Genomic DNA, 18,531 nt, shown 5'->3' on the forward strand with positions numbered 1-18,531 from the left:
ATCTCATTTAGGTATATAAATAAATATTCAGACTTTAGGAGAAATTATAGAGTATCAGTGCTTAAAATGCCAAACTGTCAAACAGTCATTTCTATATTTCACATTTGAATAAAAAGAACAAATACCCAAAGACAATTATGAGAATCAGTTTTATGTTTATTCTTCAAATCAATTGTTACTTCTTATTTTTGATCCTTGCAGCTCAACTTTTAGCATTCATATAATTTAAAAGAGTAGCAACAGTGAAATAAAGCACTAACAAATGTGGTTTCTAAGACTTTACTTGCATTTATTTCCCATTTGCTTTTAGAAACAAAATTAGCTCAAATGAGCTCTAAATTTTGAAAGTCATGTAAGTAAAATGCTATCAGTGAAGTTTAAACCATTTATAAAAATCCGGGTGCCTGAAATGTGCTGAGAGTTATTGAAACTATAGTATTAATAAAGGAATCTGGATATCTCAAAGTTGCAGAGCTGGATATGTTATTGTCTACACACCAGATACAAAGTCAAATGTTCCATGTTCATTAAAAAAATGCATCTAGAGCTGCCCTATATTCATAAACAATATTTGCATGCATGAATTTTTCATGTCTTAAAATGTTAGAGCTATGATAAAGTAGCAAAACGACTCTCCTAGACCATGGTTAAAAGAAGAAAAACATTTATAATTAGCATCTGCCACTTCCCTGAGATAAGGGAGATTTTATTTTGTTTTTCATGATTAAGTTGACACTGTGAGAAAAGCAAATGTAAGCCCAAAATTTGAGGTCAGTTCTGTTTCCTAAGGGCGATCATGTCATGCGTAAAAAGATAGGCTATTTAAGATTGAAGGTTCCCTGATAATCAAATTGGTCCCATCTGTTCTGTAATAGTGGATAATGTTACTTAAAAGGAGAATAATAAAGTCAAAATAAAAGATTTCAAAACTAGCCTAAGAACATCCATATATGTATAAGAAAAAGAATGTCCTATACTTGTCATGTACAATTCAGCTAACTCTTGTGCTTTGGGCCCCAGCCAAGGGATGTCAGCTACCAGAAGAACCACAATAGACATACCCTCAAACTGCAGAGTTCCCGAGCCTGATCTCAAAGGCAAAGGAGACACCAGGGTACAGTTAGTCTAGATTCAGAGACCTGATCTCATTGACTAAAGAGGTCAAGATACATCTATTTTTCAACAGCCACAATATAATATAAATGATGACTTCATTTAGTACGTATTTTTTCCCTATGTGCTAAGCAATAAGACAATGTGCTAAGTACCTTTACAAATGGATTTTTAAAATTCTAACAAAGAAATATGAGGTAGGTACTATAATTGTTTCCATTTTTCGGATGAAGAAACTGACAGAAAAAGTAGGTAACTAGGAGGCAATATTAATTATTTGTTGATCTTTTTAAATGTCTAGAAAAGAAACACCAGGATATAAACCCCTGGTAGATTGACTATCAGAGCCCCAAGTTTCAAACTAACTGCCCTAAGGAAAGGTATGTGCACATAACACACACACACACACACACACACACACACACACACACACACACACTGAAATGTTTTATCTGAAGTAGAAGTTCCCTTTAGAAAGAACCACTAGAGCATCTCAAATTAATCTGGGTGATTCTTTCATTTTCAAGTCTTAATGACTATCCCAACTTACTCTTTCCTTTTGCCATCAAGCTCTCCAACTTATCATGTCTAAGATGTCCTAAAATCAATCTATCTATCTATCTATCTATCTATCTATCTATCTATCTATCTATCTACTTATCCTCTATCTATCGATCATCTTCTATCATATTTGAGAAAATAGAGGACTTAGAGGTGTTCTTTCAGTTTGTCCTGGTTATCTGCAGGCCACCTCTTGAAATGAGCTTTACTGAGATCTAGTGGGAAAGTCCAACAGATGAGAAGGCGGAGCTCTGGCTACAGAAAAAGTCCTGGGTTTTCTTCCTGAAACCTCGAGTAGGCTGTTGAATGTTCTGGTACGATAGCATAACTATGAGGAAATATTGAAAATCACAGACAATTTCTCAGCTATTTCATCCACACACCACCACAAGCTTTACTGCCCCCCAATACTCATATTTACGCAGCAGAAGGAGGTACTGGAGGGAATCTGAACCCAAGGGTCCCAGTGCTGACCTGGAGGGCAGCCATCATGTAATCATGAGTCACACCAGACTGCATCTGAAGACTAAGCCAAATGTGGTTGTTAAGAGCATGGGGGCAGTGAAGCAGAAAGCCTGGATTCAAATCTCTGCTCTCTCATTATTACGCATGTGATTTTGGAAAGAACCTTTCAAAACCTCACTTTTCTCATCCGTACAATAGGAATGTAAATATCTTTCTCACAGAATATTTGTAAATATTAAAGAAGACAGTACATGAAAAATTAATAGAAAGCCTGGCATGTGGGAAGCACTTTATAAACGTTACTTGTCCTTTTTTTTCTTAATGCTTTAACACTAGTTTGGACAATTTCCCCCCTCAGTGAATCAAACTGAACAAATGCTTTGGCACCATCGCAACACAGACTTTATCTTCCTTTCATACAACTGTGAAGCATCTCTTACTTATGTCTGAAATAAAGAAGAAATCAGGTTTGAACGTGTTTTCAATAAGTATATTCCCAGTGGCAGTAATTACTTTCATTCTGACTACTGAGTAATTTCATACAGATCAAGGAAGATAAAAAAAAAACATTGAGCACATTATGGACAGCAAATATATTTTTTAAAACCCAAATGTTTAAAAATTTTAATAGTCCACCAGTTTTTGAAAATTCTGCAGAAAAGATTTTCTTTTCTACAATTGAAAGACTTTATACGGTACTTTTAGCTTTTCAAAAATAGTACTGCGTGAATAAAAGATGTCAGTCTGAAACATGTTTGTCCTGGGGGCAAAAACGAGAAACCACATCCAGACTTGCCCTGCACCTTTCCCCACCAACCAATGCCTGGTACTGAGTACTGGCCAGTAGAGGGCGCTGGGCAGTGTTCCCCAAACACACCCGATCCATTGCCATTCCACCACATTACCTCTCCTCGCAGTTCTATCTCCCCAAATCCTATTCACTTTCCAAGATACACTTTGATAAGCTTTTCCCTACTACTGAACTGACCCCCCTTCAACCTATACAGTTTTTACAGTCTGCAACATACATTAAATGCTCTATCTCCCACTGTTATTCTCAGCAATCTAGCTTTATCATCACAAACAGATTATAAATTCTTCAGTGGTAGAGACATACCCTTCTTTCACCTGCCACTGGTAGGACATAGCTCTTGTACTTTGAAATGGGACTGTCCATGTTCAAACCCCAGCTTTCTAGTTTGTAACTGTGACCTTAAGTAAATTGCTTAAACACTGTAATAAAAGCACCTGCCTCATAGGGTAATAACATAAAATCTTAGGAAAGGGCCCAGCATATCATAAATGCTATGTAATTGTTAGAATTTATTATAGCAGTGGGACACATATTTAAGTCTTTTATGATTCTGCATCAATGAACATGGGACGTGGTAGATGAGGCAAGGTGTGGACCAATAGATCATTCAGTGTACACTGTGTGGGAATACAGAGGAAAAGATGGCCCCTAACCTCTAGGACCCTACTTACAGTCACCCTGTCATTTATGGAGTAAACAGAGGGCACCTCATCGGTGACAGCTATATAAGAATCATGTGTTTCTCCAGGGCATGGTACAGCCCTTGGCACATAGCAGGTATTCAACAGACACCTGTTGAATGAAACAAATCATTAGACTGCAGAAGGAAGTATATTCTGTAGACACCGGTAAAGACACATGGCTGCTACATGATGGTCCAAACACAAGTGTAAAATCAAAAATCTCATTGGAGTGAAAAACATGGTAGTATTTAAAAATAAACCATCAAATTCATCATCTCACCAGCTTTTGCTTGGTTCTATATGTGTTCTTGGGTTAGTTTCTACCCAGGCTGACCAGTATGAACTTCACCAAAGCAACAGTATCAGAATGTTCCCTGTAAAGGCAGCGGCAGAGATCACAGAGACCACACCGCTGGATCATAGTACTATCCTCTTCTCATTTCCCCACCATATATTTCTTTGTATCAGAGAGGTTATTCATTATGAATTTGTACCAACTGCGCAAACAGTTAACCAAGTTTACTATTTGGAAGTGCTCAAAAGGCTGCATGAAAAAGTCAGACAACCTGAACTTTTCACTAACAATTCATGGCTCTTATATCACGACAATGCACTAGCTTACAAGGCACTGTGAGAAAGCTTTTAGCCAGTAAACAAATAACTGTGTTGGAACACCGTCCCTACTCACCTGATCTGGCCCCCAATGACTTCTTTCTTTACCTGAAGATAAAGGAAATATTGAAAGGGAGACATTTTGATGACATTCAGGACATCAAGGGTAATACGACAACAGCTCTGATGGCCATTCCAGAGAGTTCCAAAATTGCTTTGAAGGATGGACTAGGTGCTGGTGTTGGAGCATAGCTTCACAAGGGGAGTACGTGGAAGGTAACTGTAGTGATATTCAGCAATGAGGTATGTAGCACTTTTTCTAGGATGAGTTCGTGAAGTCATTATAATTGTCAAACCTTTGTATTCATGGAAATGGAATTACAGAGTCAAAATATTTTATCATTTTTAGGGCTTTTGATGTATTTTCTATATATCGTCCTTCAGAAAGATTGTGGCAGATTGAATTCCATTGGCTTATGTATGAGTAATAGAATTCTAAGGCCAATAGGAACCTTCGGATTCACCTTTTACCCTGAAGGAGAGGATACTAAGAGTAGAGCTGTTAAGCAATTTACCTAAAGATGGAAGTCAAAGTGTAATTTTTGATCTGTGCATTTTTATGATACTTTTCTTATCTTTTAGCATATGGATATCAGTATAGATTAAGCAACCTGAATTATTAATTTAAAGATTTATATATGGACATTTGTGTTCCCACCATTGCTCTTATTTCTATATTTTAATTTTCCACATCACATCATAAACACATGAAATGGAGTTTTGATATTTAGGGAATGTCTCAAGCTTCAAATTGCCAAGAAGGAAGTTCTACTTGGAAAAATGCCTGTAGCTTAATCCATGATCATGCCTTCTGGTTTCTCTTTCAAAACCATCTGTTTTATTGATGGACAGGGCTGGGCTCAGAAACCAGATGTGTTTTCCAAAGAACTTGCTGTTATTTTAGAGGACAGAATGTCTGACACATGACAAAAGGCAGGAATTTTCTTGTTTATATTAGTCGTTAAATGTGGAACAAACCAACAATTTGTCTCTTCTTAAAAATACTTTGGCAACCTGTAGCTCTTTTCTATTTACAAATCTTTGCTAACATAATTACAGGATTGTTTTCCTTAAATATCTTACCCTGAAGTTAGCTAGCTTGTAGCTGCCAGAGCAGAGCCCAGAATCCTGTGTGCTCTTGTGGAAATTTTCACAAGTACAGCACAAATAGCAAATTAATGTGCATTCTCATTTTTGCTCTCAAATAATAGGGCTCAAGGATAGAATATATGGCTGGATGTAGCAAGGTTCTGAGGAGCACATACACATTTCACAGTGTAAGGCAATAGAGGGAAGCTGAGTAGGTTGATCGTTCCATACGTTAATTTAACAAACGTTTACCGAGTCCTAACTCTATATCAGGTACTGTGCCGTACAACAAGGTTATAATACAAAGATGAACAAAATAGACGTGAACAGAACTTACAGCGGTGGAGTTTCCTTTGGGGGCTTTCAATTGCTTTGCTTAAGTCTGATTTATAAAGAATTTTATCAACGTAGCTCTTGTGTCCTTGTAATGCCAAATATAATATCATAAACCTTTAATATATCCTCACTGAGGTCTTTGGTGAATGTCTCTCACTCTTGCAGCCTAAAAACTTGAAAATATCATGCGTATTCTACTCTATCAGGTAGAAAGCATACAGGGCTTTAGAAGTCTTCTCCAGGGCAGATGTGTCAATTCTATGTTCCTTCTAAATCTATTCCAGTAAGACCAGCCTGATCCCATTCATTGATGCTGACATGAATTTGCATAGAACAGAGAATGTGTCCTAAACTAAGACTTCTTTCTTGGTTTAAAGAATGATTTAGTATATACTGCCAGGAATCTGTAATTCCAAAACATATTCAGTAGGTCTTGGCCAATGCATGCTTTTTTAGTCCTAAAATTTCTTGTAGGTGATCTCTCTATGTATCACGGTAATAAGCTGTTTTGTTCCACATAATGTCCCTTTAGGGTTATTTACAGTCAGGAAAATCAGCAAATGACCTTCAGACTCAGGCTAAAGTATAATCAGTTCAAATCATTCCTTGACTTAAATTTAGACAATTTCATTTTTTCATTTTGGTATATGCTCAAAAAAACAACAACAACGACAAACAAAGAAAGAAAAACTAACAACACTCTTCCCCTCGACTCCTAAAAAAACAAACAAACAAAAAAATAAAAACCCATACAAGACCAACTCACAAATAGACATGGTTCTAGTTCTGATGAGCTCTTGGAGGCTTCTGATCCCCTTACACCCCTTTCAGCTAATCACAGTGCCTAGAAATTGACCATTTAAAGTCACCCTTCAGTGGTTTATATCTTTTTACTGTCTTCTTGTGAGTTTCAAGAGACATTAGGAAGAATAAGTCTCCATTCATTCATTTGTTCATTTACTTTCATTTGTTTATCCATTTATTCAACAACCATCTGGGGGGAACATTTTTATATATCGGGCACTGTATTTCCTTTGCAGCTTTCAGAGTGATTTAAGAATCAAAGTGTCCACAAAGCTCACCTTGCTACATGAGAGCACACCGGATCAGATTGTCAGTGAAGATGTCTGTTGAATCAGGGATTTCACCCAGCATCAGGCTTCACTAATTTCAAAGATACGGGTCACCATGCAGTGCAGGAAGAGAAAAGAGAGGTCTGTCACCCTCATGCAGCTCTCTGTGGCCTTTCCTGCCACAGTGGGCATGCTCTGGCCACATTAACAGGTAAGATCTCTCAGCAGTGTATGTGGTTTGCATCAGTAACACAGAAGAGCTGTCTCAGGCATGAAGTTATTCCGTCTTATGCTCAGGGAGTTGCGTAGGTATTCCAGGGGGCCATGCCCCATATATCCATAGATTCCAGATTTGTTCACCACAGCAATCCTATACAAATGATACATCCAAAAACCATTTAGCTTGTTTGCCAGGTCTGCTGTTAGTATGTTTACACAAGGAGGTCACATAGGAAGAGAATGGATTGCAAGCCTGCTGCTTTATCAATGAACTTCCTATTACCCAATGTGAGTCAGACTCTAAAAGGGAGATAGGAGGCCACCAGAGAACCATAGGATGGACTCGATGATTTTTGTCCAGCATTGACCTTGACAAATCAGGTAGACTCCAGAGTACATTTACATGGAAGTTGACAGAGAAGAAGCAGTGGACTGTTACACTTCATGGGTATTTTGCTAAACATTTTCCAAAATCAAACTCTCAAAATGTCAGGCATTCTTATAGCATACCTTCCATACGTCCGAATGCGCCCTGTTACCACAGATGCGGCGGTGCTACTACGTGCCAGTATTTATTGAGCATTTACTATGTGTCAGGCGTTGTGCTGAGCATTTACATGTGAAATCTCATTTAATTCTAAAAGCCCTGTGAGATGGGATTATTAATCTTATCCACTTCTAAGGAACTGAGGCTTAGAGAAGTTACATACACCAGTTACACGAGGACGCCATCCTTCCATGCAGCCAGACTGAATCAAAGTCTGAGATCTCAATCCCTACCCTGTCCCAGTCATGGTAGGAGACCTTTGAATGATGTGGCTCAGAAGCTTCAGGGGACATTTCCTCTCCTGAGAACCCAAGAGCTGTGGAAGAGAATTCTCCCCAAAGAACAAATTCCCCTTTTAGATTATTTTCTGGGTGGGGCAGCACCCCGCATACGAGTCTACTTTTCTAAGGAGAACTCAGGCTAAAAGCTCTATAGAGTATAGTTCTTAGGTGGGCTCAGATCAGAAACGGCAAATCAAGTCCTAGAGAAGCATAGTTTGGTCTTTGTCAATAAGGAACCTTTACTAACCTCCGAAAGGTCCCCAGGAATCTGTCATAACTTCCTTTATTCAGGTGCCTTCCAAAGTGTAAATTCATCAAAGGAATTCGATGTCTGAGAGAACGGACATCCTGCGGTGACACCTAGCAGTAGTGAGTATGTTCTGAAAGATATTTGGGGCACATTTTTGTCCTCTAGTAAATGTTCTGGTACCCTCACTGTACAAATGAGCAAAAAGAGAAGCCCCCCTGTATCTATTCTCATAGTTAGTGGTGTTTCAGATCATTTCCTTGAATTCAGAAATCTAGAATTGAATAATCTCATTACGCTGCAAAAGGCACTTTTTGGCACTGTGTTCAAATTTTAAAGAACAGCATAAGGATTTCTAAGACTAACTCTCAAAGGATTCTTTGAGGTAAATGATAATACTTTTCCAAGATGAATAATAAAAAGATATTTTAATCATATAAATTTTGAATTGATTTTGGGTGATTTTTTTTTTCCCTCCTGCTTTAATAGGATAATTTTTAGAAAGAAACTGGATGTATGCAACCAAGACAAAGACCATTTTGAGGCAACACACATCTGTGGCTACTGAGTGCCTGTTTTGAATTACATTTAAATTGCCTGAGGAACATTTGGCAAATGAAAAATTTTAAGTTGGTTTAAGCTTTTCCATGGACAATTTAGGTTTTGTACTGTTATTGTCATATCTGTGCTTTTGCATTCAAATCTTTTCAACCAGCGTGGAAAAGAGAAAACATTGTGTTAAAGGCTTTTTAATGACATAGTAACTCCTCTTGACAAACAGTGGATCTGTTCCATTATCTTATCTGCCAAAAAAGAAATATCTTCCAGGAGAATAATATGTGCTTAATCATGAAAGACTTCAGCTTTGAAAGCTTCAAATGATAGAATCAGCAACAGAAATAAGTACTCTACATCCCCAAATTAGATGTGTTCTTTTGATTATCTTGCAGTAACATCTGTGGTAACAATACTTTCTGGAAACCACTGCTGATATACTCAAACAGCTGTACTAAGTTGGCCTGGTTTGTCATGTAAAAGATCAGTGACTTAACGAAGCATGGGGTTGCCCCTCTTCTAGACACTGCCCTTTGGCTTTCCTGCCCCACCTGCAGCTCAGGGAGACTGCTGGGAGCTAGGACTGCAAAATACAGCAGTCCTCTAATTTCTGTATCTCTGTTTATCTCTCCGTGGAGGTGACCATCATCCCATGTGCAATGAAGCCAGTCAACTCCAGTGAAGCCATCATTACTTTGGTTGTTTTGAGGATTACATCATTATAATCAAAAGACAATTTATACATTTAGTAAATGCACTCACTCAAAATAGCTGTATTGTCAGATTCCTCAGTAAAATTATCTTTTTCCCCAAGGGCAGGCTACTTTGCAGGTGAGAACTCAGGTTAAAGAGTTCTACGGCCCATCCTACCTGTGCTGGCCCAGATCAGAGGTAGCACACACCATTTCACTCTGGCAACCTCTGATTGTGAACAGGAAATTCTATGATTTGACCTCTTTAAGAAATAGAGTCTATTCTTCCTCCGCATTTGTGGGTTTTTGTGCAACAGGTTTATAAAACAACATTTAAATTATGATGGCAGAAAATATAGAATCCATTTAGATCAGCATCAGGGTTGGTGTGTTTGCAGAAGACGGTTTCCTTATTTTGGGAGAGGGTGTATTGAGACTCTGCTGAGAGGAATATTAAAATAGCAAAGGTTTAGACACAAATGTGTTCTTGGTTGTCAGAATACTGACAGATGTTAAATTTGTGAGAGATGTTGAGCTTGTGGGATACTAAAGAAGAAAATGCTAAGAATTTTCCATTCTTCTAAACTTTTCATTCTTTCCCTTATCTCACCTCTCCACAAGGGAGACAACCTATGTTGTATAGCAGAACTAGAAAGAAGCACTTATCTTTCCAGAACCACTAAGTAGTTTATTATTCATGGTCCACATCAGCCCCAAGAGACAGAAAAGGCTGTCTTATATCTTAGATGAAATATTATCAGTGCTGAAACAGAATCAGGGAATTTGGTTCTCATAATGTTATACTTCATATGAAAAGTGCAGAAATAGAAATGGAAAACCCTGAACAAATGATATAATCTGAAAATGTAATTTTCTATACCTTCCCTTCACCTCCTCCAAAAAAAACAACTCAATCAAAATATAACCAAAAAATAATACACATAAGAAGGACCGCAATATTCTTGTATAGGCCTCATTGATAAGATTAGCTATGGGTAGTTTTGCAGAAAAGAATTTTTCACATAAAATCATTCTGATAGTATATTAGGTTTTTAAATAGCATATAAAATACAAGTTTTGAGTATGTTTATATGTCTTAAAAATAGGTTCACTTTACTCAGGAATTTTTTTGCTCATGTGTAATGTACGGTAAAGGGTTTGATGATCCTGATGGTGGTAATGATGTTTTGAACAGCTGTGGCAGTGTATTCATACACTGGTTTTATTTGGTTTATGTTACAATCCAGATGCAGAAAGATTCCATCAAAACTTGAGGGAAAATGTATGGCCTTTCAAAATGAACTGAAATACATTTTTTGAAAATGATATTAATAATGCAAATGCCTTTTATACCTGAAATTTTTAAAAAAGATTTTATTGGGAAAGGGGAACAGGACTTTATTGGGGAACAGTGTGTACTTCCAGGACTTTTTTCCAAGTCAAGTTGTTGACCTTCAATCTTAGTTGTGGAGGGTGCCGTTCAGCTCCAGGTCCAGTTGTCGTTGCTAGTTGCAGGGAGTGGAGCCCGCCATCCCTTGCAGGACTTGAGGAGTTGAACTGGCAACATTGTGGTTGAGAACCCACTGGCCCATGTGGGAATCGAACCGGCAGCCTTCGGAGTTAGGAGCACGGAGCTCCAACCGCCTGAGCCACTGAGTCGGCCCCTATATCTGAATTTTTAAAAGCAGAATAAAAATGAAGCTCATTAGAGAGTATGTGTGGGAAATTTAGATGTTAAAAACCAGATTTAATTGACTGAAAAACAAAGAAACACTGCCAAAGTGAATATGACTTGAGTAGGGTTTATCTTAATGAAGTATTTTGAAGCAATCTATGAACTTCTCTGCACTTGAGCAGGGCTAATATGGATAACTGCCAACATTTGTGCCTTTCTACAAATGGACATTTTTAGCAGTACTTCACCACAAAGCATAGAAGGATTGACCGAGTCTATCACAGTTTGGTTGTATCTTTCCTGGTTGCCATAGAAGCTGATCACAGAGTTCTCAAATCACAAATTAAAGGTCAATTTGATATGAATGCTAAAATTATCTAAGCTAACCATATTGTGGCCCAATTATTTTGATAATTGGAATTGGATGCATTATGTATTGATATAAACAACTGTGTTCCAATTACCCTGGTTGATCTCAGAAGCTGTAGAGACAGCTGCATTCTCATCCCATAAATCACTCTAAGGATACAGGAGCACTACTGAATTGTAGCTTATCAATTCCAAAGTTCTAACTGACACTAGTTGTCTTTGGCTCTAGATTCCCAACTTTCAGTAGTAAAAATCAATTAAACATATTTCTTAGAAAATTTTGCTGACGAAAGATAGTTGTTCTCAAAAGATGAAAACTGCCATTTACAACAACATGGATGGATCTTGAGATTATCATGCTAAGCGAAATAAGTCACAAAAACTCAAGAATCAAATGATTTCACTCATACGTGGGACATAAAACTGAAAGCAACAAACAAACAAGACAAAAACTCATAGACACAGACAACAGTTTAGTGGTTACCAGAGGGAGGGGGGTAAGGGGAAGTAGAAAAGGGTAAAGGGGGTCAAATCTATGATGATGGAAGGAGATTTGACTTTGGGTGGTGAACACACAATGCAATATACAGATGACGTATTATAGAAATGTACACTTGAAACCTATATAATTTTATTAACCAATGTCACCCTAATGCATTCAATAATAAAAAAACACCAAAAAAAATTTTTTTTATATAAAGATCGTTCTCAATGTAACTAGTTCCCTACTTATAGAACTGACCTAGAAAAATGCTTTGGGCTGAAAGTAACAGTGCTCCCTGTTTTTCTCATTCCTCAGTACTGAAAAATTAGATTGTTTTAAGGTTATATCAAAATGCCCCACCTGTGTTTAGTGCCACTGCTGGGCATGTGGCAGAGGAGAAAGAATGATTACTGCTACTGTTACCTTTTATTTCTTATTTGTACTGAAAGGCCAAGTACAAATAAGAAATAAAAGGTAACATCCCAGCAACTCTTCTTTCCTTGGCCCAGAGGATTTTTAGGCAACAATTCAATGAATTCTTCTTTTATTTCTATTTAATTTTGTTGTCCATGATAAACTAAACCAACTGTGGACACAGGGTAAGATCTGGTTTATCCTCTTTGTTACATTACACTCACACAGAGAAAGCATCAGTGTAGAAAGTGACATTCTACCATGGCTCCAGAAGTCATAGTAAAAAGTGAACCTAAGAAATTTGTGATAAAGGAGCATATCTTTAGAGGAGTGAAATCTAACAGCATCTTCCCTCGACAGGACAAGCAGTCAATCAAACAGTATCTAAATCCAGAGTGGAGGGAGAGTACGGAGGTGCACCGCACACTCACTCAGTGTGATTGAATTCCATGGCCTATCTTGTTTTGTTAGATAGGCTCTCGAGGAAAGAATGAGTTCAGCCTCTAGACAGGTGCTCCAAATTATTATCCTTTTCTTTTGTCATATATGTGTGTGTGTGTGTGTATATATATATATATATATATATATATATATATATATTCATCTTCTGTTTTATATTACCATTGTGAATATGTAGTTCAGATAAAATTAAACCTATAAATTGCATGAGTCAGCTATCTCTTATTCTCCCTTAATTATGTTATGCATAATCAATATGAAAGAAGATCAGGAAATTTCTCTTCAGTGTTGAATAACTACAAAATTAAACAGAGTGAGAGACGGCTGTCTAATCTGGTATAATAACCCTCCTAAGAACTGCCTTATTACAGAGAGGTTCTGTTATTGTTCTCAGGGAAAAGTCTGAAACAGTGAACAATTTAGGAGGGGAAAGGAGCACAGTAACGAGGGAAGGCTTTCTGCTGAGATTGTCCAGTTGCTGTCAATCTTTCTGCTGAGTTGGATGGTGACTAACATCAATTATCCCTAAGAGATGGAAAGTCAATCTGAATACTGAGATCAACTCAATACCCAGCCAAAAATTGAACATGCTCTGATGTCCTGATTTCAAATTCTTGTTACTTACCAACCATAGGGGGAAAGGGTTGGACAGGATGAAGAAACAGAAAAAGTGCTGTAAAGGGGTTTTACTCATCCTTGAGGGGATGGAGACAGAACGGGGTCAAGCCATGTGGTAGGTAAGTCCTGGCTGTTTGGCCCAAGGTATACATTGAGGAGAGGGGAAAAGAGTGTTTGAAATCAGAATTTACCTCTAAGAGAGAGAGGTAGTCCCAAAAATGAAATTCATCTGAAAGGAGGAATGTGGTACTTATCTCCCAAATGGTCAAACATCTAAGGGGATGTTTTTGTCTTGGCTCATATCTGATGTGGTCAAAGATATGAGAACATGAAAGAAACAACTCTACAACGATGCCCCAGGAAGAAATGTTTTCTGTGATCAAAGGAGACAGCTCCAAAATAGAAGTCTATTTACAGAAGGTGTCTGGTTATGGAAATCCAAAGCTAAATATCCTAAATAAGTGTTCAGAAACTAAACCAACCATTATCTACTTTGAGAACTAAGCAAAGACTCACCATGAACAAGTAGCCTCTACTGCTGCACAATTCTTACTAGATTGCGTCACAGAGAAAGTGACAACTGTGGACTGTTGTGCTCCTTTGCCTTCCAATGGACTCTGACAGTAGGAGACATCAGCAGCAGATCAGAGGGCAGGAAAAAGGGAAGTCAGGATATTTCTCTCCCTACTCTCTCTCTGTTTTGGTGCCTCAATACTGGCAGAGGGTGTTACCCTTATAACTACATCTCCTGCCAGACTGCCCCTCCTCCATGGCTCCAGCCCTGACAGGCTCTGGAAAAGCTGTTTCTTCCCTTTCAGGCCTAGCAGTATGAACAACTGTCTGTTCAACTTGGCTCCCTTAAACATTCCCACACCTTTGTAAATGATTAAAGTATCTTCAGTTCATTTGCTTCTTGCTATGACCCTGATACAAAAAGCTTCATTTGCCACCTACTTGCTGACTTTCAAAGCTTCATATCCACCTGAGGCCCTATTCTTGTGTTCAGGCCCATGTATTTATTTCACAAATAATAAATGAGTACCTATAATTTGTTAGATGCTTTAGTAGGTTTGACATTTACAGTCAACAAGACAGTCTGCCCCACAAAGAGCTTACAGTTTCGTTCACAATACGTATAAGTTAAGAGGCCATTAAAAATGGTGAGTGAATGGTACCTTAGGGATATCTAACTGGATGCTGGGTATTTCTTCCTGGATATCCCACTGGATCTTCACACCCACAGTTATAAACCTGAACTCATCCCCCACCCCAAGCCTACTTCCCATCCAATTTTACCTGTCTTTGTAGATGACATCAAACACAATGGAACCACTTATCAGAGTTAGAATCCTTCGAGTCATCCTAGATTCCTCCCATTCTCATTTGCTCACCAATTAAATACCCAGCCTTGGAAATTACAATCTAAATAGCTCGCAAATAAGTCATAATCCCCCATCCCCAAACTCCTCCCCTAGTCCAGATATCCACGGCATTTCTCTATCTCCAATCTTCCTCTAATTCACCCCCCCACTCTTCCACGGTTCCTGAGAATATATAAATATGATCAAAATTCTATTTTAGTCACAGTTGTTTATTTGACCCCTTCACAGATGAGGTTTAATTGTATACTCCTTATGCTTGTGAACTGTTGGGGGAATATAAATGGTACAGCTACTGTGGAAAACAGTATGGTGATTCCTCAAAAAAATTAAAAATAAAATTACCATATGATCCAGCAATTTCACATCTGGGTATATACCAAAAAATGTAAAAGAAGTAATATGAAGAGACATTTTTATAGCCATGTTCATAGCAGTGTTATTCATAATAGCTAAGATAAGGAAGTAACCCAAGCGTTCATCGACGGATGAATGGTTAAGCAAAATGTGATATAAACATACAATGGAATATTACTCAGCCTTAAAAATTAAGGAAATTTGCTCTTTTTCGTGGCACCTCACAGGTGATCATCTGCTTTAGGATGAAGCTGACTATCTCTTTCCCAGTCACTGGCTTCCAGCAACTCGTTAAAGTAGACAATAAATACAAACTTTATGCCTTTTATGAAAAGTATATGGCTACAGAAGTTGCTGCTGGCGCCCTGGGTAAAGAATGGAAGGGTTATGTGGCTTGAATCAGTGGTGGAGACGACAAATAAGGATTCCCCATGAAACAGGGTGTCTTGACCCATGGCCGTGTCTGCCCGCTCCTGAGTAAGGGGCATTCCTGTTATAGATCAAGAAGGACTGGAGAAAGAAAGCACAAATCTGTTTGGGGTTGCATTGTGGATGCCAGTCTGAGTGTTCTCAACTTTGTCATTGTAAAAAAGGGGGAGAAATATATTCCTGGTCTCACTGATACTACTTGCCTTGTCTCCTGGGGCCCAAAAGAGCTAGCAGAATCCGCAAACTTTTCAATTTCTCTAAAGAAGCGATGTCTGCCAATATGCTGTGAGAAAGCCCCCAAACAAAGAAGGTAAAAAACCTAGGACCGAAGAACCCGAGATTCAGCATCTTGTTACTCCATGTGTCCTGCAACACCAATGTTGCCATATTGCTCTGAAGAAAACAGCGAACTAAGAAAAATAAGGAAGAGGCTGCAGAATATGCTAAACTTTTGGCCAAGAGAATGAAGGAGGCCGAAGAAAGATTCCAGGAACAGATTGCCAACAGACACGGGCTGTCCTCTCTGACAGCTTCTACCTCTAAGTCTAAGTCTGGTCAAAACTGAGATATTTCTAAGAATAACAAATAAATAAAATCAGACATCAAAAAAGAAAAAAAAAGTGAAGGAAATTTTGACATATATGACTACATGGATGAATCTGAAGGACACCATGTGAAGTGAAATACGCAAGTCACAAGGGATCAAATACCATATGATTCCACTTACATTAAGTATTTAGAGTAGTCTAAATCATTAGAGACAAAAAGTAGAATGGTGATTGCCAGGGATGGGAGGAAGAGGGAATGGTGAGTGATTGTTTAACGGATATAGAGTTTCAGTTTTGCAAGATGGGAAGAGTTCTAGAGATCGGTGGCGGTGATGGTACCACAATACCACTGAACTTTACACTTAAAAATAGTTAAGATGGTAAATCTTGTGTTATGTGTATTTTACCATAATAAATAAACAAATATATACATTTTTTCAGATAGATGGTTTGCACACACACACACACACACACACACACACATTTCTTTGTACATCTTACAAGGCCTTTTACAATCTGGTCCCTACATACCTAACCAGTCTCATTTCACCCCAGACCCTTGCACAACTACTGCCTGACTCCAGCAATGCTAAATTGTGTTAGGTTGCTGCAAAAGTCATTGCGGTTTTTGCAATTATTTTCAACTTTTTAAACCGCAATGATTTTTGCACCAACCTAACAGTTTCCCAAACGTGAAAGCCATGCTCTCTCTTGTCATGTCCACTGACAACATTCTATTTTTCTTTCAAGTCTTGCTCAAATCCTGCCATCTCTGTGAAGTCTTTCCTGGCTGTATAGGCACCTGTAGTCTCCCATTATGCTTAATACACATCTCCCATAGCAATGCTTTTACTGTAGTGTTGATTTTCATGTCCATCTCCTTTTAAGGCTGATTCCTTACCGGCAGGAACTACGTCTTTTCTTCTGTGAATCTATGACATAGGCATTCAGTAAATAATATTTAAGAAAGAAAGAAAGAAACACATGCTTTACAATTTTCAAATCACTTTGGCATCCCGTGTGTCATTTACTGCTTCCCAAGAGTAGCAGTTATTACTGATTAATGAGGAGTTAACTGAAGCCAATTTGTTTTTGGGTTGTTTTTTTTTAACTTTGTTGAGGAATAATTGATAAATTCTATATATTTAAATTGTATAGCATGATGATTTGATATACATATAAATTGTGAAATTATTACCAAGATCAAGATAACTAACCCATCCATCACGTCACATAGTTAACTCGTGTGTGTGTGTATGTGTGTGTCTCTGTGTGTGTCTGTGTGTGTGTGTTTTGAGAACACTTAAGATTTATGTTCGGCAACTTTCAAGTATACAATGCTATGTTATTAATAATAGTCACTATGCTGTACATTAGGCCGTCAGAATTTATTCTTCTTACCACTAAAAGTTTGTACTCTTTGACCTACATTTGTTTATATGCCCTCTCCCTCCACCACCTGGAAATCACCATTCTATTCTTTGTTTCTATGAAATTGGCTTTTTAAAAAGATTCCCTATATATAAAAGATAACAAACAGTATTTGTCTTTCTTTCTTTGGTGTATTTCACTCACCATAATATCCTCAAAGCCCATCCATGTTGTTGCAAATGACAGGATTTCCTTCTTTTTTTATGGCTGAATAATATTCCATTGTGTATATATACCACTTTTCTTTACCCATTCATTCGCTGAAGGGTATTTAGGTTGTTTCCATATTTTAGCTATTGTGAATATTGCTGCAATGAATATGAGAGTACAGATAGCTCTTCAAGATACTGATTTCATTTCCTTCAGATATATACCCAGGAGTTCTATTTTTAATTTTTTGAGGAACCACCATACTGTTTTCCATAATGCCTGTACCAATTCACATTCCAAGAATAATATAAAAGGGTTCCTTTTCTTCACAGCCTCACCAACATTTGTTATCTCTTGTCTTTTTTATAATAGCCATTCTAACAGGTATGAGGTAATATCTCATTGATTTGCACTTATCTTATGATTACTGATGTCGAGTTCCTTTTCATGTACCTTTGGCCATTTGTACACTCCTTTGGAAAAATGTCAGCTCAGGTCCTTTAGTCATTTTTAAAATAGATCAATTTGCTTTTTTGAAGTTTTGCATTGAGTTGTCTGAGTTCTTTGTATGTTTTGGATATTAACACCTTATCAGATATATGGTTTGCAAATATTTTTTCCCATTCAGTAGGTTGACTTTTTAATTTACTGATTGTTTCCTTTGCTGTGCAGAAGTTCTTTAGTTTGATGTACTCCCACTAGTTTATTTTAGTTTTTGTTGCCTATGCTTTTGGTGTCTTACCCAAGAAATAATTGCCAAGACCAATGTTAAAGAGATTTTTTTTCTTATGTTTTCCTCTAGGAGTTTTGCATTTTCAGCTCTTACATTTTAGTCTTTATTTGACTTCAAGTTAATTTTTGTGAATGGTGT

General features: G+C 37.7%; 1 pseudogene; it reads left to right on the forward strand.

Annotated features, from left to right (window-relative positions):
- Positions 1-15,347: 15,347 nt before the first annotated feature.
- On the forward strand, positions 15,348-16,096 carry LOC141568488 (small ribosomal subunit protein eS6 pseudogene; annotated as a pseudogene).
- The last annotated feature ends 2,435 nt before the right edge of the window (positions 16,097-18,531 follow it).

Source organism: Rhinolophus sinicus, chromosome 7 (assembly GCF_057876585.1).
Source record: "Rhinolophus sinicus isolate RSI-liver-muscle chromosome 7, RSI-T2T, whole genome shotgun sequence".
Taxonomy (NCBI): Eukaryota; Metazoa; Chordata; class Mammalia; order Chiroptera; family Rhinolophidae; genus Rhinolophus; species Rhinolophus sinicus.